The following is a 23121-nucleotide window of genomic DNA, read 5'->3' as shown; positions in this document are numbered from 1 at the left end:
TCTTTGTAATCCCTTTAGGGTCTTTTGAGAAGAAATATGCAAGAGAAAGAGAGATGGCAGCGGGTGTAAAAATGCAGAGAGAGAGAGAGAGAGAGAGGATGGAGGAAGGAGAGGGAAACTGCCTATCTGAGTGTGAAATCTGTGAAGCACTCTCTATATGGCTAATCCTGTTGCATGAGATTCTAATCGTTCTGTGAAAGAGCCACTCCCTCCTCCTCCATTTCCCACAGAAACAATCCTTTGAAGTAGGCCAGACTAAGAGAGGCCCAGAGTCACCCAGTGAGCTCCAGTGGCTAAGGATGGACTTGAAACAGGAGCTTCTCAGCCCTGCTCCAACTCCTGAACAACATTAGATTTTTTTGCACTGGTACTGTGAGACATTTGGAGGCTATGATCTGGTCTTGTGCAGCTGTAGCCTGATGGCAGACTCTTTCAGATCATCCTCAGAGACCATTTCTTTCTGTATCACAAGGTGGTCCACACTGAGGCATCCAGTTCTGGACTGTGCAAATCCAGAGAGCCACAGCAAAGAAGTCGTATTCAATATCTGTTTGGTTCCCCAGATGTCTGCAGCCCAGAGATGAGAGGTCATTTCATGCTTTTTGCATTACGTACCTTAATTTCGGGGACTTCAGAAAAAACTGTCAAGGTTTCTAGAGAAATCAGGGTCTTCCCAGTCAGCTCCATGACATTACTGAGTATTCTTGTGAACTATGGACAAAAAGGTCTAGTTGTGACTATTGCTTTACTTTTTGCATTTTAAGATATAAGCTTTGCTACTGGTTTAGTTGAAACATTCTGGTTTTATATTTATCACTGTGGCTTTCCTTTCTTGGAAATAGAAAGATTTGGAACAGATCAATTCCAGGATCCAGACCAGGATTCTGGGATGTCCCAAGAAGAGACTTGGCAAATGAATTAGTGGGGAAGGAAGGACAAATTCAGAGTGCAGCAGAACACAGAAGAGAAATCAGAATGGCAGGGATCTGGGAAGTTCTCACTGCTGTGCTGGTGGGATTTCTGATCCTGGATTTCCTAAAGCTGCTCTGGTCAAGCAGATGTTACCCTCCTGGGCCTCTTCCACTTCCTCTCATTGGTGGACTCTGGCGCCTTGGGACCAAGCTTTCCAAGGATACTTTCACTAAGGTACTTCCTTCTAAGACACTAGCTGCAGAAGCTAAGAGTGAGAAATTATTTGGTTAATCAGGATAGGAACACTATTTCCACCCTGCAGTGCCTGAAAACCTGCTTTGTTGCATACATGACAAATGTTTGGATATTGACCACTCTTGAAATAGGGTGTGCCATGGTGATAGGTCAGGTCAAATGACTCCTTTCACACGTGCATGATTCAATGATAGAATAGAGTTTGGTTCCATAAATATAACAAGGCCTGACAAGTTGGATGTCTTTGAAGGCCAGACATGTGGATCGAGGGAGGAGTAATTAACTGCTACTAGTGATTAGCTGTAGCTGTTTCTCTGCAGCTTCAGTGATATGCTCTCTTGCTTTCGATTCAGGAAGAAAGTAGATTGACCTTAAGTGGACTGCCCCCACAACCTTCATTTATCTCCCACTTGATTTTAGGCTTTTGGCCATAGGATGATCAGTCCCCAACCCAGATTATCAGGATTATTGATACTCCCATGGGGGAAAACCCAGATACAATTATGAGAGGGACTGAAGTGGGTAGGAGCTCTCTGAATCTGCATTCAAGCTCAGAGGAACCTTTGGGGGGGGAAAGCCAATGTTCTTGGTTCTCTTGATAGAAAAAGATGTCAAAACTCTTGCACTGAACATGGCTTCTTTGACCCAACTACCAATTTCCCAAGTGGTCAATAATCTTCTGAAAGAATTTCACAGATGCTACCACCTAGAAATTTTCTAGAGAATTGCAGGTTGGAATCTTCTGATCGATTCTTACCTGGAGCTCATGAGTATTTCTCTTTTGGGCACCCCAGGAATTAAATAGGTTAGGGAAGCAGGGAAGGGACCCAACCAGATTGGACAGGAAATCCCAATTTCTATGGAGCTGTTCTTCACTCTGCTTAATCCAAGAGTGCCCAGAAATATGGCCTTTTTGATCACAGGGGAGATGTGCTAGTAACCCTGGCTTCTCTCTCTCATGAAATGTTGATGAAGGAATATGTTAACTTAATCAGTCTGCTTTGAAGTCACAGATGTTTTCTCTTTTTTGCCCCAAATGTCAGCTGAGAAAGCGATATGGAGACATTTACACTATGTGGGTGTGGAATCGTCCTATAGTAGTTATTTCTGGATTTCGTGCTGTAAAAGAAAGCTTGATCAACCATTCAGAAGATTTTGCTGAACGACCCCGTTCAACATTTCTTTTAGAAGTATGTAAAGGTAAAGGTACGTTCTTCTGAAGACCGAGCTATTTCATTGTCATCTTAGCAGAGAGATGTCAGAAAAGGAGGACATTATTTGTCCCCCACATGAAGTTCAAGCATGGAGAGGCTCCAGGAATCATTTGAATTGGACTCACCTCCAGATGTTTTCTCCAGGATGTGAATTGTGCTTAGTACCATGTGACTTGGTTCTAAGATGGTTCCATTCTCTTGGAGACGGTAGATTTCTGCAAATCAATCAAATCAGTCAAATCAGCAGAGACTCGGGAACAGAAACCTGCAGCCCAAAGGCAAGGGCCTCAGCAGGAGTCCTCGGACAGCAAGGGAAAACTTCAGTTGTGGAGCCTCAAGACCACTGAGAGGCAGAGCTGAGAGACGGGGAGGAAAAGGGCCCAATTAGAGTCTGCAAGCCTGCAAACCACACCAAGCCCACTGCTGCAGCAGCCAGGGCAGAGCTCTGCAAACCAGCTCCAGGAACAGAGGACTGGGAGTGCTGGGAGGAGGGGGAGAAAAGACCATTGGCAAGTCTATCAAGGAGTGAAAAGGGCTTTTACATGCAAATGGCCTGAGATTGGTTACAAGAGCTGAAGACCTGGGGGAAGAGAAAAGACTTTAAAAGCTTAGAAATCGTTTACATAAGAAAACATAGGGCTACAAAACTAGCAGCAGGAACATAGAAAGACCATAGAGATAGAAATGGATAGATTAAATGAGAATAGAAACAATTGTAAACTTACAGTAATAGGAGGATAGTAGAACAAGACAGGAGTTTAATTTTGTACAATGAAACAGTTTTCTTTGGAAAAAACAAATACTGTCTGTTGCCTGCACCAAATTAACAAAAACCCTAACATGCCCAAACGATAAATATTGTTATTTATTTATTAATCAAATTTATATAGCTGCCCATCTCACAAAAAGTGACTCTGGGTGGCATACAACAGTCCAATAAAGCAATAAATGTATGAACAATCATTACATAAAACCATTATATAGTAATTATTAACAACTATAAAAACAAAACTAAAAGAGAAAAGAAAAAGAATAGGAGAAGGGATGTTAATAATGGAGCCACCTCACTAGTTCACCTGTTCCCTGGGGTCCCCAGGCCTGCTGACATAACCAGGTTTTCAGGGACCTTCGAGAACTCAGGAGTGATGAGGCCAATCTCATCTCTGGGCACCAAAGCAGAAAAGGCCCACTGTCTAGGCCCACCAAATGTAGCTCCCTACACAATGGGACCCGTAACGTGCCCACTCTGCTAGATTTAGTGGGACAGGCAGATGAAATCACAGAGAGGCAGTTCCTCAACCCAGGCCCATGCCATGAAGGGCTTTAAAGGTCAACACCAGCACCTTGAATTGGACCTGGAAACAGACTGGTAACCACTGCAGCTCACGAAGCAGTGGTGTAATGTGGCTTCTACCAGAAACACGCATAACTGCCTGCGCTGCCACATTCTCCACCAGCTGAAGCTTCTGGATACTCTTCAAGGGCAGCCCCATGTAAAGCACATTGCAGTAGTCCAAATGTATATGCTAGTTTGCCCAAATGATAGAAGCTAAGTCATTGTCATATATATCTTCTTATTCTTATTGCTTTGTTTCCTTGTGTTTCTATTTTGGCCACAACAGAAGTGACTCTTCTGTGTCAGGTTCGGTCAGCACGGGGCTTCAGGGAAGCTCGCAGCCAGCGAACTCCACCGGCGGTAGCTAGCGAGGAAAAGAGGAACTGAAAGCGCCGCTAATTAATGGGCCACCTGCGCCCAGCCAAACCGGAAAACCGCAGCGGAAGCTTTAACTATACACTGATAACGGCGTGAGCCAACAATGAACAGGGCCGCAGGCAGCGAAACAAGATCGCCGCACAGCACAGAACCCGCGGGCTTGCACGTAACGGGGAGGGACCAACCCAAGCCGGGGGGGACTGCCAATCAAGGACAATGGACCCTGACCGAACCTGCCATCATGGACAATCAAGAGGGATTATTGGGGGGCCGATAATCCGCAGCGGTAACGCGATCGCGGGGCAGGAAAAAGCGCAGGAAGGGGGGAATATAACGAGTGATGCAATTGTACCAAGCCAGTCCTGGCTTTGCTTGTGACTGCGACGTTACGCATGAGTAAACCTCTTTTGTGAACCACACGTGTCACGGGAGTTTCTCTGTCGAACGGGGCAAACCTCACATAAAGCCAGGACTCACATTGAGTGCTACCCGGTACACACCGAGGAGCGCTCACCTTTTCCCCTGCAGCCAAGACTGGAGAGGAATTGATTAACGGCACCAGGAGATGGCAAGCGATGGGGAAACCGCTTGCCAGCTGGGCAACCAGGAGCCCAGATCCGAAGGCGTGATGGCGGGACCAGTCCGGGGCGAATGGCGCACGGACACAGCCAAGAGGGCGCCAGAGGACGGGTGGTCGTTCGGCGGGGGCAGGAGCCCCAACGGGTCGCCAGCATGGGGGGTCGCGACGAGTCGTGACTCGGAACCCGAGGCCCAGGAGCGTGAGGAACGATTCACCCGACTGGAGGCCAAGATCGAGCAGCGGATGGACGCTGTCCAAGTGATGTTGCAGACCATCTTCCGGCGGGGCAAGGCCCCAGGGACAGAGTCGCAGGCGAAGAAGGAATCGGGCGATACCGGCAGCAGTGAGGGTACAACCTCAAGAAGCTGCACGGAGCCTAGACCAGAGGTTGTGCAGATGGCTCCAGTCCCTAGCGTGAGGAAGAGGGGACCCACAACCACAGCCAGTTCGCGGGGCGCCAAGTGGGTGCTCAGCAGCGGGACAGAGCCAGAGGGCTTGACGGGACGTGCGATTCCCGGGAGCAGCGGCGCAGGGTCCAGGAGCCAGGAGCCGGAGGAAAGGCTGGACAGGCTGGAGGGCGACCTCCAGCAGCAGACGACAGCTGTACCGGGCATGCGGGAGGCATGGCGTGGCGGACCCAGGGCCCCGGCTGGGGCAGCCGCAGAGGGCGGCATGGAGACCAGGCTAGCAGAAGTGGTCAGCCTGACGGGGAGCGCGAAGGGGGGTCGGCAGCCAGCAGAAGCGCCCCGATTCAGGAGCTCAAGGAACGAGCTCTCGGGGGACCCCGAGCCACTAACCTATCTCCGTACGCAGGACAGGCTCCACTCAGAGATCCAGGGGGGAGCACCCAGTAGGGACAACCTGGAGGCTCTAGTGAAGTGGAGCTGGCTGGTGGAGACGGTGGGGGATGCCGGAGACCGGGCGACGCGAGAGGCGCGAGCCCTGATACCAGCCACAGCGGACCAAAGTGAGGCGGCACCGGAGGCGAGGCGCAGGAGCCGATGGAGGATCGAGGTTGGAAACGCCCGGCAGACTGCAGGGACCTGCTACCGGTGTGGAGGCAAGGGGCATCGGATGGTGCAGTGCCCGTCGAGCCAGGGGGTCTTGGCGAGCTGCACAAAGGACGGGGGCCGGTGATTCCCGGCTACAAGGAACTCCGACCGATCCTGGGAGGAGACAACAGCTAGTGGAGCGGTGTGCAGCGGAGCCGGCTGGCTCAAGAGGAAGCCCGGCTCTGCGAGGAGGGAGAGCGAGCCAGCGGGAGGCGACGGCCGGCGATGCTGAGGCGCACCCCAGAGCAGCCAACGGAGTGGCAGCATGAGGAAGGGCGGGACAGAAGAAACTACTCGCCCATGAGGATCAGGGTCCACCTCAAGGGGGTGAGATCAGAAGCAGAGGCGAAAGTCGATGCCTTGCTGGATTCGGGATGCACCCACTGCCTGATCCACCCGGTACTGGCATCCGCGCTGGGGCTCAGAGTGAGGAGACTCAGGAAGCCCCTCACACTCAGCCAGTTGGATGGATCGACGGCAGGGGGACCCGGCGCAGTATCGCACTGAGCCAGTCAGTTTGACAGTGGGGACAAGCTGGGAGGAGCTAGGCTTGGTAGTTGCCCCGGTGGCCGACCATGCACTAGTGCTGGGGCTGGCATGGCTTACGCGCCAGAACCCGCACATCGATTGGGTGGCCAAGACGGTGCGGTTCGGCGGCACCACCGAGCAGACGGGGTCGAGCTGCGGAGGTGGCACGAGAACAGGGGGCCCCACAGAACTCGGTGAGGTGGCGGCTGGGCGACGGCGAGCCGAGGGCCGGCGAGCTGCAGCAGCGACGGCAATGGGGCCCGGGCAACCAACTGCACATGCGGTGAGGGCAACGCCGAGGGAGACCGGCAGAGGAGCCAGGGCAGCAAGCGCACGAGAGGGCGTGGCAGCAGAGATGGTGTGATTCGACGGCACCACCGGGCAGACCAGATCGAGCCGCGGAGGCGGCGCGGGAGCTGAGGACCCCACAGAGCTGGGCGAGGTGGCGACTGCGCGACGGAGAGCCAAGGGCCGGCAGGCCGCAGCAGCGACAGCAGTGGGGCCCGGGTGACCAACTGCATGTGAGGCGAATACGAGGACGGCGCCAAGGGCGACCGACAAACGAGAGGGTTCAGAGACCGCCGAGGTGGCAGTGGCATCGACGACGAAGGGCCCCGCAGCAACGCAGGGGTCGGCTACAGCAGAGACGGTGGCAGCGGGACCCGAGGGCCCCGTGGCAAAGCAGACAGCGATCACACTGGCATCAAGAGCGGGGACAGGAGCGGCGTCGGGAGCCGACTGGTCCGCGCCAAGCGTGAGTGAAGCAACCGGCGGTAGACCGGGACCTGGCCACAGCCAGGGGAACCTGGAAGGTTGTAGGACACTGAGGGAGCCGCCGCTCGAATCGACGGACCCAACAAGGACGACCCAGCTGGAGGCAAAAGGCGGAGCCCAACCCCCAAGGGAGAAGCAGGGAAAGGGAGCCGAGCCGGAGCTGAGGCGGCGCTGTGCGGAGGCGAGCGAGGGAGACCCCTGGTTGGTAAACAACAAGGACTCCCTGAAGAAACAAGGGACCTGCTGGGAGCACAAGGGGAGGCTCTACGTTCCAGAAGCTTGCCGGGTGGATGTGCTCCGGAGAGGGCACACCGAGGACACTACGGGACACTGTGGGTTTGTTAGGACTTTCCACCTCCTGCGTGAACAGTTCTGGTGGCCGTCTCTCCGGAGGGATACGAGGGAGTACCTGGCCAGCTGCTCGACGTGCGCAGCGGCGAAGGAAGGGAAGGAGGGGAAGGAGAACCTTCGGGGACCCGTCCTATAAGTGACTCGGCCATGGTAAGGCCAAAACCCCAAGTCAAGGAAAGGCACACCGTTATGGCAGGTGGGGGGCAGCACCCTAGTAGCCCAATTAAGAGGGGGACTTGTCTTCAGGGGGGCGGTATGTCAGGTTCGGTCAGCACGGGGCTTCAGGGAAGCTCGCAGCCAGCGAACTCCACCGGCGGTAGCTAGCGAGGAAAAGAGGAACTGAAAGCGCCGCTAATTAATGGGCTACCTGCGCCCAGCCAAACAGGAAAACCGCAGAGGAAGCTTTAACTATACACTGATAACGGCGCGAGCCAACAATGAACGGGGCCGCAGGCAGCGAAACAAGATCGCTGCGCAGCACAGAACCCTCGGGCTTGCACGTAACGGGGAGGGACCAACCCAAGCCGGAGGGGACTGCCAATCAAGGACAATGGACCCTGACCGAACCTGCCATCATGAACAATCAAGAGGGATTATTGGGGCCGATAATCCGCAGCGGTAACGCGATCGCGGGGCAGGAAAAAGCGCGGGAAGGGGGGAATATAACGAGTGATGCAATTGTACCAAGCCAGTCCTGGCTTTGCTTGTGACTGCGACGTTACGCATGAGTAAACCTCTTTTGTGAACCACACGTGTCACGGGAGTTTCTCTGTTGAACGGGGCAAACCTCACATTCTGTATGTACAGGGAAGAGTGGAAAAGGTGTGTGAGTGGAGCTGGGAAAGAGTGCAAGGGAAGCTAAGAATAACTGGGTTGCAAGAAGCTTCAGAGAGCCATCTAGCTGCCTCTGACACTGCAATTGTTATCTGTTCAACTTGTAAGTCATGCTTATGGAGCTCCTTTAAAGTGTGAATCTCACATTGACTCCTCAGGGATTGCATTGGCAAACAGTCACACCTGGAAACAGCAGAGACGTTTTGCCTTAGGTGCTCTACGCAAGCTGGGACTGGGGAAGAAAGACTTGCAGCACAGAATTGAAGAGGAGGCCCATCGGCTGGTGGAGATCTTTGCGCGCACAAAAGGTAGGAGAAGTTAGACAATGATGATTGCATCGAGATTGGGAGAAAGTTCCACAATTCAGTTTTTTTTGTTTCCCCCTCCCTCCCTGCCTCCCATTTCCGCATCACTTGTCTCCATATCAACTCTAGGCAGCTCACAACTTGAAACAAAATCACAAATATACAATCAGACTAAAAACATGAAGCATGAATCTGGCCCACACCAACAAAATGTGTCTTAGACGCCCAGCAAGGGGCTCCAACCAACTTAGCCCAGGGCCTGGGAGAAGGTCTTTAAGGCCCTCTGGGACACCAACAGGTTGGGGCCACCCAAATTTCGGGGGAGCCTCATTCCAAAAGGCAGGTGCCACGACAGAGAAGGCACATTTCCAGGGTCCCGATGGATGGTACAACTTAATTGAAGGAACCCAGAGCATGCCAACCCTGCTGGATAGAATTGTTTGGCAGACAGACCCAGGTGATAAGCACCCTCAGCTAACCAAACCCTATGCAATGTCGGGCTTTATAGGTCACATCCAGCACCTTGAATCATACTTGGAAGCAAATGGATAGTGCAGCTTGCAAAACAGAAGTATCACATTGGCATACCAAGACATGTCCATGACTGTCTGTGCTGTTGAATTCTGGACCAGCTGAAGCTTCTGCGTGGTGTGCAAGGGCAGCCCCACATAGAGCACATTGCACTCATCAAGGTGTGAGGTGACTAGGGTCTGGGTGACCTTCAGAAGGGCCCCCTGATCTAAGAAAAGGCACAAGCAGGGCACCAGATGAAGCTTTGCAAAGACCTTCCAGGCAACAGCTTCTACCTGTTCCGTGAGCAACAGCTGGGAGTCTGGGAAGAGCCCCCGATTATGCACCATTCTTGCATAGGGAAGTGCTACCCCATCCAAGGTAAAGATGGAATATCTCCAGGTCTAGGTGGCCCTATCTTCCACAGCCACTCAAACTTGATATGATTGAGTCAGTTCCTCCCCATCCAAACCTGCAGAGCTCCCAGACACTAGGACAGAACCTCACCTGGCTGGTACTGTGGTACCAAACCCCAACCTGGTGAAGGGCCTCACCCAGCGGCTTCATGTAGATGTTGTATAGGATGGGAGAGAGAGTTGAGCCCTGTGGCACCGCAAAGAGGAGGGGCCTAGGGAGCAACCTATTCCCCCAAACCAACACTGACTGAAACCAAACCTGAAGGAAGGAAGAGAACCACCATGAAACCGTGAAACTATTCCCATCCCTCAACAATTAAATGATATTTCTAACCATCTCCCTAACGTCTTCATGAGGTTCTGCTGCTCCAAACTGGAACACTATTAAGATGGCTGTGAATAATTTGATTTACAGGGCAGCCAATTGATCCTTTACTATCCATCAGTAATTCAGCCTGTAATGTGATTTGCCTTTTGAGTTTTGGACACTGGTTTTCCCATGAAGACACAAAGTTCCAGACGGCAATAGAAGACATTAATAATTATGCGAAATTCGGAGGCTCCGCTTTCTTGTTGGTGAGTGATCGTTTTCTTATTCAGTGTCACAGGACTCTCCAAGCCTCTTATTAGCACTCTGAAGACCACCATACTAGAGTGGCTGATAAATGTAGACAAGTAGACCAAAGTTTTAATTTACCCAGACACTTGGGCTAATTCTGATTTTAAAGTCGATACTATGGTCTGTTCTTTGGAGGAACAAAGTGTCCAATGTTAGCTTCACATTGCTTTCCAGAGTTAAATTGTTCCTGCTTGATTATTTTATGACCTGTTCTTCAGAGGCCTCTCCTCATTTGCCACTAAAAATTTGTCACAGGGCTACAATGGAAAGATGGTTTGGAAAACAACTCTCTTTAGATTTGGAGCCACCATAGGAAATTCTCTGTTTTGTGATTAGGCAAGTTTGGTGGAAGGTTAAGGTATTGGACTAGGCCCAAGGAGAGCAGGTTGAAGTTCACCTTCTGATACAGAACTTCATTGGAGGATTTGAGATCAGCCTCTTTTTCAGCTAATTTATCTGAGAGGTTGGTTGTTGTGGGGAAAAGTGGGAGGAGGGACTGCTAGATATGCCAACGTAAACTCCTGGAGGAAAGGCAGCCTAGAAATCTAAGAAAGAAATAAACAATTCTAACGATGGCGAGACACAGAGCAGAGTTTCAGAAGGGGGAAAGCAGTTCTGAAGATATTTTGGTCAAAGTGGGAACTGAGGGCCTTTGAAGGTCCACACCTAGTTTTGAACAGAATCTAGAAAATAGTTAACCAGTACAACTGACATCAGCATATCCTAAATTCTGTGGAGCCCCAATGCAACTGCAGTTCTGGACCAGTTAAAGGACCTGGGTGGCCCTTAAAGTCTACATCCAAATCGCAGGAGTTAGACTATTAGGGCTTGGATGTAACTACAACATGAGTCAGTGTGATGCTTCTTTCAAAGAGTTCATTGTCAGAATCTGCAGCAATCAAAATATATATCAACTAGAGGACTGTTTTATTAGTATAGTAAATGCCATTTGTATACTTTGATTTTAGGGAATGTTTTCTTAGCTTGCTTTGATTCTGCCATTCTCATTGGTGAGTGGGGGGGAGTGAAAGAAGACAGAGCCGGAGGAAGATTGAAGGCCAGGGAGAAGACGTGTTATCGGGGCTAGGAATGCACAAGGTCACACCTCTGTGAGAACCAAAAGTGGTGCCTAGATTGAAGGGGGGACAAGGGGGGTAAAAGTAGAGGGAAAATGACGCGGGCTTTAGTTTTAGCAATGCTTTCCTTAGAGCTACATGTATCCTCCAATAAATGAAATCTTTTCTGAATCTGCTTTGGATTTCAAGAGATTTGTCCATATTGGGGCTTGAACATTGTAGACCTGACATTCACCTTCCAAGAGGTGTAAAGTTCTTGTTACTTCTGCCATTCACCATCCAGTGCAGTACTGGGTAAAAGGTTATGACCACTACAGGAATGTTTTGCTAGCATCTAGTAGCTGTCTTGGCTACGCAGCCCAGATCTGGGAGCCCTAATATTACCTAACACTTGTCATCAGGGATCGATAGGATTTTGTTTTAACTTCCCTGTAGCTCTACGAATTGTTTCCATGGCTAATGAAACATCTCCCCGGCCTCATCAGAAGATAGTAGCATCCATGGAGACAGGTATGTTACTTGTAAAGGAAGAGATGGAGAAACACAAGCAAGATTTGGCCCTGCGTGAGCCCCAGGATTTCCTAGATCTCTACCTTCTCCAGATAGAGAAGGTAAGGATCCCTTGGGGAATTCTACTCGTGCCTGCTGGGCTCTGCAGGCATGCCAAGAGGATTTTCCGAGCCTTCAAGAACAATTCACAGGACTGCTTTGTTCTTTGCCCATACAGGTTATTTATTCATACACAAACAATAGTGTATAAATCTCTTTATTTCAGTGTTAATACTATCACTGGAACTCTGCTATCCATTCTCATATCAAGAAATCCTGATGGGATTAATATTCTCATATCAACCAAGTGAACAGTTTGAGTGGTGGTTTAATACTTCTTCTTTTAAATTTTTTTAAAAAGTACATCAGTTAAAATCTTGGGGAAAATTAAAACAGTGGAACGAGCAGATGAGGTGCTCTAAGAATGTGCAAAACCTGTGGAATTCAAAATACTTCAAGCTTGAAATGGGTTAGACTGGCTTCACTGAATGTGTTCTGTCACTGTTCCTAACTGGAAGTGTTCTGGATTTGAAACTTTTCAAATTCAAAAACACTGGCACACCTCTCCTTGATCCCAATACCAACAAGAGCATCATAGGTGGATGGACGGATGGACGGATGGATAATCTGTTTAGAAATCCCTATTAAAGGTGATCAATGGAACTTACTTTGGTCTCATGGCTTCTTGTAAATTAATTCAAAATTAAGAACCAAGTATTCAAAAACACCCTGAACCAGCTGTTTGATGTCATCACACGAGGGTAGCACAATGATCAGATAATCTTCAGTGTGACCTGTACATGATAAACAGGGATGCACATTCTGTTCTGAGAATGGAACATTACAGAGAACTGCAGAACATTCTGTTTCTTCTCCAGCCGTGCCAACCTGGTGGTTCCAGATGGTTCAGTGATTTCTTTGATCTGGAAGCAATTCATGGCATTCCATGTGGGTTTCACTGCTGAAACGATCCTGTGTCATTTCGAATCCCATGAGCTACTTCCAGTGTATAGGGTTCGCTTCTGGGAAATTAGCTTTTATTGTGGATCACAACAGCTCAATCAACATGATCCAGAGACAAAGTGGAAAGTTCCAGATTTTTCTGGAATGATCTATTCCTGAAAAAATAGATTTTGCATATACCTAATTCTAATTAAGACCAGTTAATTAGAAACCAGTTCGGTGTAGTGGTTCAGGCATCAGGCTAGAAACCAGGGAATGTGAGTTCTAGTCCCACCTTAGGCACAAAGCCAGCTGGGTGACTTTGGGCCAGTCACTCTGTCTCAGCTGTAGGAAGCAGGCAATGGCAAACCACTTCTGAAATCTTGCCAAGAAGACTGCGGGGACTTGTCCAGGCAATCAGCAGGAGTCAAGACTGATTCAAAAGCACCAAAATAATGAATAATTCTAACTGCAATCTCCCCCTTTGTTAGAAACAGAGTGAGCCCAGCTCTACCTTTGATCATGAAAACATGGCTCATTGCATTTTGGAATTCTTTGTTGCTGGGACAGGCACAACAGGAAGTTCTCTGTATTGGGCTTTGTTCCTCATGGTGACGTATCCAGATATCCAAGGTAAGAGCAAGAGTAGTTCTGGCTCATCTAGGAAATAAGACTGAATAAATGATCACAGAGGCAAATGTCCCTCATGCCCAGCCTCATCCTGAAGGACGCACCATCATATCTGCCAAGGAAATCCTCAATTCCAGGAGATAGCCCCATTTTTCTGAAGATCTTCATGAGATAATGGGAGGGGGGATCTCTATGCTTCTTGTTTTCTCAGTACCATTTACGAAAGTCATGCATGGTGACAGTGATCCATCTGATCTTGGATCACATCTACCGTTTCCATGAATAGGCCTTTTGTCATCCGGCCACCAGCCTTGACCCATTGAACAGGGGCATGTGGAGAAGGTATCAGGTGAACATGTCAGGGTCCTGGCAAGTAGATATGGGAAAGTCTGCGCAAAGGGCTTATCTCCTGAGAATTATCATAGCACGTTGTTTTAATTATGTCTAAATATTTAGATATAATGAAACTTTTTGTTTTTTCTTTTCTTTTTCTTTCTATTTCCTTTTCACTTACTCATCACTTTTCTTTATTTTTTTCCCTTCCTTTCCAAAATTCATATTGCTTTTATCTCATTAAAAATATTTCATAAAAATTATATATATTGTATGGCACCTTTTATTTCCCAAGTTTCAGTAAAGCCAAATAAGAAGACTTGAGATGAGGCTTTTTAATTAACAGAAGTTTTATTGGCCAAGGAACCTTCTGGATGGCTCAGTCAACACCGTGGCAGGAGTGTTGCCCAGAACCACACCTTGCAAAGCAAGCAACAAAGATTTTATAGGCATATTCAGATGTATTCAGATAGTACATCCCCTCATATCCATACAAGGGAATTTTGGGATGACCCAGGGAGGAGTAAAGGTGGGCCCTAAAGAGGTGAAAACTAAGTTTAACTTTTTTCTTCTGGTTACCAAGGAAATAGCCCATGTTGATCCTTATCTCTTCTTTGTTCCTCTTCTTCTGTTACCAAAGAAATGGCTACCTCCTTATCTTTCTCTGGCTTTCTTTGCAACTTCTTTGGAATTTGGTGTCTCTGCCTGCCCGGTACGAATCTAATTTATAGCTTACTTGTTCAGTCAGGCATCTGGCCAATTGCTTCTAAAGGAAATGGGGTGGGGGAATGGTGTGCTCTCTTGGAAGGCAATCAGGCATTCAACAAAGAGATAAGGTGGGGGAAAGAAACGCTGTGCTCTTTACAAAGCAAGTTAATCCTTTGTAAATAAGATAGAGTGCACTGTCACATGCATGCCCACACATTATGAGAGAGTGTAAAATTGTGTATCAAAACAATGCCCTTCAATATATATAAAGAAATGTAATAAAAATGAGAGATGACACATTATGTTACTACATGCTCCAATTTTAATGAAAAAATCAATGATTGAATTAACTCCAGATAAGAATTTACTTAACATATGGTTCTTTTTATTAATTTGTGGTGGTTGTATTCAGTTCACTTAACTATGTAATAGTTAAATGCATGAAGTACAATAAGATAATGTATTAAATATTATCACCTTTTGGGTTTGCATTTTACTGTTTTAACAATGAAGTATTTTTAATGCACAAAGGCTTTAAATATGGGTTTAGAGATGGGAGATATGAAATCAGATGTTAAGCCCTAAAGAAAATATTCCATGCCATTTTATCACACGTATTGCCCCAAAAATGACAGTGGGTTCTTGGATCCATTTCGTAGTAAATGGGACCTCACCAGATGGATCTCACCTTGTAGTAGCATTATGCAGCTGGAAAGGATTGTAGAGATCATCACCTCTAACACCCTCTGCAATAGGGTGGTTTATTTGAGCTGAAATGCAGCAATGTCGTTTTCTACCATTTCACCCAGATAAAGTCTACAACGAGATGGAGACTGTTTTGGGTTCCTCTGACTCAATCTGCTATGAAGATCGGGGGAAATTGCCTTACACCCATGCTGTGGTTCACGAAATTCTACGTTCAAGATATGTCTTATTGTTTGGGGTTCCCAGGCAAACAGCGAAAAATGTAAACACATGTGGTTTCTCTATTCCAAAGGTAAGAGAGTGGGGGATGGCTTAATTCCTGAGAGACGAGCATCAGAGGGTGCCACTTTATGCCATAAATCCTTAGAAGAACATCTCGTGTTAGGAAAGTCTTAGAGGCACAGATGCCCTTTCACACTAGAGAAATCGAAGGAACAAGGACCTTTACAGTTCATGTATATGCTTACAATCAGTCGCACATACATTCTCTCTTGGGTTTGTTGGAAGAAAGGTTTATCTTACCAGGTCCGTTTCTGAGCCGGGAGTAAAGACGCTGACGAATTGCATGAAGTTAGGAGATTTATTCTTCACCCAAGAGCAGAAGCAACAACAGCATGCAGTTAGATGGGCGGCCACGCTGGGCCCCCTCCATGCAGCACATTATATACCTTTCGTTACATTCAGACCTACGTTAAGATGTCATGACTTTCTGATCCAATCAAAGCCAGTTACCTTGGTCCATACTCCTCCCCTTACCCAGGACCCCTCTCTCTGGTGCTGATTAAGGTTCTTCCTTTCTGTATGTAAACTAATTTCTATCACCTTGAGTGTTAACGGCCATATGTAAACTATCCTTTATCACTCATTGTCCACCAGGCGCTGTCCTGATTTACATCCCTTAAGAAATAAGGTCAGGACCGTTTATCTTTCTTTGTGATGGGTCATCTGAGCAGGAAAAGACTATCAGGTCAAGACAGTTTATCTGCTTACATGAATTGCCTTCCAGTCAGGAAGAGGCAAACCATGAGGGCAGTTAACGCATCCTTGAGATATTGAGAAGTGTTGAGGGTCACATCCTCAAAATGGAACCTTTTGATAATCTAAAGTGAAGCCAATCACTGTGAGGTCAGCCATACCAACAGGAAAGGGAATATTGGCATATTGCTGAGCCTGCTTTTACTTCATGTTATACAAACAGATAAAGGTAAATGTTTAAACAGCTAAATGTCTAAATATCTAAAAATGTCTAAATTTCCCAACCTTCTAACATGTTCATGCAGACGTATCTAAAGTCATAATAACAGTGTAATTCTTCTGATGACTATCGAGAAGGAACTAATCCTATTGTAAATTCAGATTAGCAGTGTTGGATTGCAGCCTAAGATGTGTGTGATTTTAGTCAAAGACAATGCTTGAGTGGGCTCATCCAGATGCTTCTTTGTCAATTGTCTTCCCTTCAGGGAACTTTCATTATTGCAGATATCCACTCTGTTCTTCTGGATCCAAAGCAATGGGAGAGCCCTGAAGAATTCAATCCAAATCATTTTTTGGACAAGGACGGAAATTTTTTGAGTAGAGAAGAATTCCTGGCATTTGGAGCAGGTAAACACTGAATCGTTTTCCTGCTGTTTGGTGACTGCCTTGAAAGAGGATTGAGAGCCAAAGTGGTGGAACATCCATGATTGGATCTCCTGCAGTTTTGAAAGGGAACATCTGGGAGCAGGTTTTGGTCCTGTCCTTTTGTGCTGTTTGAAATCCAGTTTCCTGACCTCTCTTTTAGAGCAAACGGCACCTCTGGAGATGCCCTCAGGTCTGGGAAACTGATTCTTCCAGGAAAAGGGTTGAGAATCTTTCCTCCAGTACCAAAGTCCAGAACTGAATTGGCTGCATTTAAATCCTGCACTTTGCCCTGTTTTTAAAGAAGTGACATAGTATAACTCACTCTGTCTCGCTTAGCTATATCTGAGTTTTGGGGGGGGGGGGGAAGAAAAAGGATACCGCATTCCTGGTTGTGCTGTGGGATATCTCTCAGTAGTTGCTCATATAATCTATCAGAGCATTATCTAATTCTGGTTAAGATGAGAGATTGAAAATGGAGCCGTAGTATTACGCGGGCTTGCTCCTAACTGGATAGCTGATCCTGCGTGGAAGAGCGATTGCTCTGTCCCATGTCAGTTAAGTGATGTGGCCCTCAGGGCTCGATTCTGTCCAGTCTTGATGACTGTGCCGTTTCCTATGTTGGTTTTCTCATTATTTGATTTTGTATATCTGTTTCCCTGCCCAAAGAGCTGTAATGATTTAGTACTCTGGCACCAACGACATACCACATCCCGTTATTCCACCTTTTCTGTCTAGCCCTGAACTAAGCTGTCAGTAGCCTACTGGGTGGGGTCATTTGCCCTCAAAGGAAATGTACGAGAATTTAAGCTGATTCACAACTTGGGAATTTGGCACAGAAGAAGAGAGCATCCGAGCCCCCCAACATGTGGAAACACAAAGCAATGGTTTGCTTCAACTCCTGCTGGCCTTGACAGATGCCAGAACTGCCCCCATAGTGGTTGGAAGGGATTGCAATGAGACTGTGTGCTTTGGATCAAAGCTAGCTCGTCCCTTGCTGTTTTTCTGTTATTTCCTTTGCAGGGGCTCGTGTATGTCCGGGAGAACAGTTAGCCAGGACTGAGTTTTTCCTTTTCTTTACCAACCTGCTGAGGACCTTCCGATTCCAGCTGCCAGAAGGTGTGAAAGAACTCAGTCAGGAACTGGTAGTGGGAATTAAGTTACGTCCTCAACCTTTTAAACTCTGTGCTATTCCTCGCTGCAGGTCATCCTAAAATAGATGAAAATTGATGTAGGGAGAGCACATCATTTCTGTGGCTTTTAAAATGATTTCCAATTTCTCTGCCCTGTTTTATGTGTGTTATCCATGCAACGTGTGTCAGGATATCCGCAAGCTAGAAATCAAAGCATAATTAAAATGCAGAATAGTGATGCATGGTTGACAAGGTTAAATGTTAGAATGGTTAATTGGAGGCCCGCTTGCTTGTTCCTGCCATAAAGTCAGGAGAGGCTTTACGTCTAGAAAAGGGAGGGGCTTTGATTACCTCCTCACAGCCACCATCTTGACCTTTTCGACCAACCCTGCAGATGCCCCCAGTTGTGAGGGGATGCAAACAATGACAAATTGTGGTAGAGAGGTACCTTTTCTACTGGTACACCACCCAGAGTCATAAATTATAAGGTTGGCGGCTGTCTAAATTTTATAAAAAATAATAAAATAAAACAAACACAAGCATCTTCAAGGAGGAAACAATCCTAAAGTGAAAAGGGGATGACTTTTGGTGAAGAAAACAAAAGCTTGATAACTTGGAATGGTTTGGGGGGAAAAGTAGACTTTCTGTAGTAACTTCCTTTTTGCTTGCTTAACAAAACCCTAATTACTTTTGCATATTTATGTCTTTCTGCTTTACGTCTTAAACCTGCCATATGTGCTAGCAGCAGAGACAGCTACAGTACAGTGCAAATTTGACCATGTTGCCTCCCACAAACGCTCCTAGGAGTGGGTTGTATATCACATTTGCCACTGTTGTAAACAGGATTCTGGTCCTGATGGAGCATTGTGTGAGCAAGCAGAGCTTGCCTTTTATTCTTAAAGCTCATTGACCCCTGCACTTGGTGGAACAATGGCTGCAATATATATAAGGAAGCAAGTCTGCCAAGAACTATGGACCAAAATATCACATTCAAATTACAGGATTACATGCAGTTATGGGATGACAGATAGTTATATTTAGCCTGCTCCACTTCTCACATAAAGGAGGAGGAGGAGGAGGAGGAGGAGGAGGAGGAGGATGATGATGATGATTGGTCGCACAGTCCTTCCCAAGGAGCTGGGGTAGGCAGATGTAGTTGTTTAATGCTGTTAAATGTATCGTCACAGGATATAAACTGTTTCAAGTAAAGCTGCCTTTTGCAATTGACTGATGGTGATTTTGTCTATGCCAGTGGTGTTCAGGTGGTGCTCCAGATGTTTTGGGATTGCACCTAAGGTGCCCATAACTCTTGGTACTAGCTTTGCTTTCCTTTGCTATAGTCGTTCTACTTCTATTTGCAGGATTACTATTATTACGGTTATTATGGTTATTACTATTACTCCTCTAGAGGCATTCATGTCAGCCACAGTGGATGCCAGAGTGCTGAACTAAATAGGTCGTTCTGCGAAAAATCACCTCTTCGGTTCTCATTCTTCCCTAAAGCATAAGGTGTCACAGGAAACGTGTGATAGGAATCTTCATGAAATTAGATGGGGGTTCAAGGCGCTATTTTTGCCCAATAAGGTCCTAAACAGCTTTGGATCAGGACACCTAGCAGATCTTCTCCCCAGGGTAGATCCAGCTGATCACTGAAATCTTTGGTGGGGGTCATTTTGCTTGTGCTACAACTTCCATGTTGCCATTTTAAAAAGCAGACTTTCTCTGTGGTAGCATCTAATTTCTCTAATCCTTTTCTCCCAAATACTGTGATTTTATTCGCTGGTACTAATTTTAGCAGTGAACCCTATTTTTAGGAGTTTTAGTATAAGAATGTCACATCATAATGTATTAAGCCAACCGACTAATAGAGGAATAAGAATGAAAAACTGATTCACAGTCTACATGCTGGGATTAGATGCTCATGAAAAACTGCATCCGGGAACAAGGTTGATATGATCGCCTGACCCGGCCATTCTCTCAGACTGCCCAAAGGCAACTATTTAGGTGCCTCTTTGAATTACTTCTCAGACTGATAAGGGGTGGCACTGGGGGATGGGAGTCAAACACTGCAAGAAGGCGGGTGCTAACCTCCTATCTTCAAGGCAAACAATAGCCCTACTGAGAAGAAGAAACAAATCAGTTCAAGGTGCCAAAAGCCATCCTCCTTCAAGGCAGATGCCTTGGTAGTTCACACCAGCTCCAAAGGTGCTGCACATTCTTTTATGTTTCAAGGCGCTCCACCTCTAGAAATCTACTTTCTTCACCCAAAAAATGTATTTTCCCCACACTAATTTCTAGAATTCTCTTTCAGAATTGTTCCTCTTGAGGCATGTATTGTGACCAAGCTAAGAAGGAAACTAAAAGACCTCAACACATGCTCTCCAGCAGCCTACACCCAGATAAGCAGGGATTAACCCCAGACAAACAGCCAGGCAGAAAACAATACCCTAATCAAGGAACACCTAAGGAGAAAACCACACTTCCACCAACACTAGCAGAGCAATCTACTGTATAGAAACAGGGAGCAAGCTCCACGCTCAGTTGCACTGATGATGTTACCTAGTTGGGTAATGAAACGTCTGCAAGTGAACATCCAAGCTCAGAGAGCACCAAGGACTCCAGAGTTCAACCCTGAGCTCTCTCCTATTGAGCTGTCATTGTTGACTCTTGACAGGTAGCACTCTCCCAGAGTCGGGGCACAATGTGGGGGTCCTCCTGGACTCACTGCTCCTGCTCAAGGAGCAGATGGCAGCGGTGGCTGGGGGAACCTCTGCACAGGTTCGCCTTGTGCACCAATTGTGCCCTTTCCTGGACTGGAAGGCATTGCTCAGTGTCACTCACACCTTAGTCAACTCTCAGTTGGATTACTGTAGTGCGTTTTACATAGTGCTGCCTTTGAAGACCATCTGAAAGTTGTAGCTGGTTCATCTTTTGCTTGTGTTATACAGCTGCTGCATGAGCTCCACTCCCAGTTCTTCCTGGATGCAATTCAGGTTGCTGGTTATTATCTGTAAATCCCTACATGGCACAGGGCCATGTTATTTGAGGGATTGCCTCTCCCTGAGGGTGTCTGCTCATCCCCCCAGATCAGATGGGGTGGGTGTGCTCTAGGTGCCCTCCCTTAAATGTTGGAACCTGGTGGGACCTTGGAGATGTACATGTTCCATGGCTATCCGGCCCTTTGGAATAGGCTCTCCCAAGATTCGGAGGGCCCCCTCCCTATTGTCCTTCTGGAGGGCTTTTCACCCAGGCATTGGGTAGGTTGGAGGTGAGCTGAGCTAACGTAAAAGCAATTGCAGAGTTAGTGGGGTGTCATGGCACTGCAGTTGGGATAGATGGTGTTGTGGGTTTGGGTGGTAATATTCACTTTGCTTCTCTCGGATGTCCTTGTAAGTACAGGACGTCTTGGTAAGAACAATTAGCGCTCAAGTACTAAGGTATCTCAGAGCTACTATGTTGTCTTTCGAGGAATGCACCTGTAACGTTTTCACATTACACCACGAAAGCATACCTTTTTCGGTTACCTTGTATCCCTAGCCGCTTTTAAGTCATTCTTCCCCAGTTGAGGTCTCGCACTCTCACACACCCTCCCTGACTCTCACCACGGACTTGGTTGTGGGAAGCCGGCAGGAAGTTGCACCACCTAACTGTGGGATTCGCTTAACAACAGCAACCGGGATTGCAGGGATTGCTGTCTCTAAGCGAGGCAGTCGTGAAACATTGCAACTTACAATCGCGTTGCTTAGCAATGGAAATTCCGCTCCCAATTGCTGCCGTAAGTCGAGGACTGCCTGTATCACTGAAGCGATTAACTGGACCTTCTTAGTATGTCTTTTGCAAATGAGAAATAGAGTTAAATGTTCTGGAGCTTTCCCTCCTTATTTTTGGCTCCCCCCCCATCTGTGTAAGCTGATGGTTTAGTTCAGTTTCTCTCCTCCATTTTTAAGGAACCTGCACCCTCTAGAGGCACTTTATCTGCATTACAGTAAATAAGAAATTCCATAAACAAGCTGGAAGCTGTAATGAACTTTATTTATGTGGTTAAAATTAAATATTTCATATGCAAATATATTATCAATTTTAACATTAAATATTTAAAACATATCTAGCATGTGATAAAAATATAAAACAAGCTATTCAAGATCAATAATGGTTATCTAAAGAGGGAGTAACAGATCCAAAATTCAATTACGTTGCACTTTCAGTAAACACTGAAGGAGGAAAGTTAACACTGGGTCCTGAGTATAATTCTAAAGACTTTCAAAACACGGCCAGTCAAACATTTAAGAAGAATAGGGCAATATACAGAAGGCGAACCAAAATAATGTTCTGAGTAACAACGTATTTACTACTTGCACTGTTCGTTAGCCAGCTTCATTGAGTTTTTCAAAAAGAAGACGTGCATAATGAAATAGTTTAGAAGACAATGATAAGATTCATAAAATACAGCAAAGAAAGCACTTTTTCCCGCAAAGGAATGCTCCGGAAGTAATAGAAGCAGCAAGTATGTGTGTGTGTGTGTGTGTGTGTGTGTGTGTGTGTGTACCTGGTGTGTGTGTGTGTGTACCCGGATCCCTAGCCTTTGTAGCTGCAAAGGTAGGTGTGATTCCATGTAATCCAGTGTTTTTCAAACATGGCAAATTTAAGATGTGCAGACTTCAGCTCCCAGAATTCTGAGTTCAAGTTGCCAGGTTTGATAAACCCTGATGTAACCAATGGTTGTTGCAATTAGAGGAGTGGAGAAGTCAGATGTTTTGCAGCGTGGATGAGACTGAAGCATCCCGATTCCCCAGAAGACCAAAGCAGAAATTGTGCAAGAGAGTCCAGGGGAAATAAGTTGATCCCTTGAGGGACACCCTTTTTGCCAACCGCAGCTGACAAAAGGACCTGAGGACAATTCATGTAGCAGTTTAAGGTTGGTTGAGGATTCTTTTTAATATCAAGGAAAAGCTGGCGCCTCTTGAACACTGTATCAGCACCTGGGTGTCAGGTTCGGCCAGCACGGGGCTTCAGGGAAGCTCGCAGCCAGACCACGCGGAATCCACCGGCGGTAGCTAGCGGGGAAAAGAGGAACTGAAAGCGCCGCTAGTTAACGGGCCACCTGTGCCCAGCCAAACAGGAAAACCGCAGCGGAAGCTTTTAACTATAAACTGATAACGGCGCGAGCCAACAATGAACGGGGCCGCAGGCAGCGAAACCGCGGGCTTGCACGTAACGGGGAGGAACCAACCCAGCCGGAGGGGAACTGGCAATCAAGGACAATGGACCCTGACCGAACCTGCCATCATGGACAATCAAGGGGGATTATTGGGGGGCCGATAATCCGCAGCAGCAACGTGATCGCGGGGCGGGAAAAAAGCGCGG

The 23121-nt window shown here is 47.0% G+C and overlaps 1 pseudogene across 1 annotated transcript; it reads left to right on the top strand.

Moving 5' to 3' along the window:
- Nucleotides 1-951: 951 nt before the first annotated feature.
- LOC103066907 (cytochrome P450 2J4-like) lies at nt 952-23069 on the top strand (annotated as a pseudogene). Its single transcript, XR_015794452.1, has 9 exons — nt 952-1146; nt 2211-2373; nt 8373-8522; nt 9861-10021; nt 11576-11751; nt 13123-13264; nt 15112-15299; nt 16468-16609; nt 17648-23069. The product of XR_015794452.1 is annotated as a cytochrome P450 2J4-like (transcript).
- The last annotated feature ends 52 nt before the right edge of the window (nt 23070-23121 follow it).

This window comes from Python bivittatus, unplaced genomic scaffold, assembly GCF_059951505.1.
Source record: "Python bivittatus isolate LINGU-HERP-01145 unplaced genomic scaffold, Pbiv_v1 ctg000980_np1212, whole genome shotgun sequence".
NCBI classification, from domain to species: Eukaryota; Metazoa; Chordata; class Lepidosauria; order Squamata; family Pythonidae; genus Python; species Python bivittatus.
The sequence above is the reverse complement of the archived record's forward strand: the minus strand, read 5'-3'. Positions and strand labels throughout refer to the sequence as shown.